The sequence below is a fragment of the Lasioglossum baleicum genome, unplaced genomic scaffold (genome assembly GCF_051020765.1).
Source record: "Lasioglossum baleicum unplaced genomic scaffold, iyLasBale1 scaffold1172, whole genome shotgun sequence".
In the NCBI taxonomy this organism is placed as follows: Eukaryota; Metazoa; Arthropoda; class Insecta; order Hymenoptera; family Halictidae; genus Lasioglossum; species Lasioglossum baleicum.
In genome coordinates this window covers 37,501-38,579 of record NW_027470231.1, presented here as the reverse complement: position 1 = coordinate 38,579, position 1,079 = coordinate 37,501, and the positions used below count along the sequence as shown (strand labels likewise).

General features: G+C 46.9%; 1 non-coding gene across 1 annotated transcript; it reads right to left on the bottom strand.

Annotated features, from left to right (window-relative positions):
* Positions 1–523: 523 nt before the first annotated feature.
* Positions 524–678, bottom strand: LOC143220541 (5.8S ribosomal RNA). The gene has a single exon (XR_013011641.1). It is a non-coding gene; the product is annotated as a 5.8S ribosomal RNA (ribosomal RNA).
* Positions 679–1,079: the final 401 nt, after the last annotated feature.

Sequence of the window (1,079 nt, the reverse complement as noted above, 5' to 3'; positions counted from 1 at the left end):
CTTTCTTTTATAATTTGTGTGTCCATCTCTGTAGTCTCGCGAGACTCTTGTAAATATACCTCTTTCGTATATACGCATCATTTCAGGCGACGTCGGGAGCGCGTTAAATGTTCATGAGTGGAAACGCTTCTTTCCGCAAGGCGAATCGTTTCGCAGAGAAGGTGAGAGATTTGGAGATCCTCGTCGAAGCGGTGCCTTACGGGCGGTCGTATTTTCAATACGACTCACGACACCGTAAAAACACTCACGCAAGTCCGAACGTAAGAAATACCAATCCCTACTTCGCCTCTCGTGGAAACTAGATATATATATATTTGTATGTGTTTATAAGACGCAATGCAAAAATTGGCAATTTTCACAGAACCGCGACAAACGCCGACGAAACGCCCATCATTCGCTCGTACGTAGCATCTTTGCAACCCGACTCCGAAACGCTCTTTGGCGCCCTCCAAAAATATATTTGGAGAGGTAAGCGACGGCGGGGACTTACAAGAGCAACGCAAGCAGTTTATGGTTACGTAAACGACCCTCAGCCAGGCGTGGTCCAGGAATTGTATCCGTGGACCGCAATGTGCGTTCGAAATGTCGATGTTCATGTGTCCTGCAGTTCACACGTTGACGCGCAATTAGCTGCGTTCTTCATCGACCCACGAGCCAAGTGATCCACCGTTCAGGGTAATCGTATATATTTTTGATTTACAAATCAATATATGTATATGTCTCTTGTTCTGCGGTTCGTAAGAACGCATTGTACCTGAACGCTCCAACCAGCGCGCGAAGGAGATTCGTTCAGGCGTCGTTTTAAGGACGACACTATCGTCGTCCGTGGAAACGGAAAAAAAAAACCGTCAGATACGCAACACGTATCCGACGGCCGGGCGAACAGTACATTGAAAAACCGTTAACGTGGAAAACGCGGAGATGAATATATATTCTCTGAAAACGACGGGGATCGTAAGACAACCCGATACTGGATCCAGAGATGTAATAATATTCCTCTCCTCTTCACTTCCATTTCATTTGGAATGATGTGAGAACGGAGGACTTCACAGCCGGCTCTGGCAGCGGTCATTCGTCCC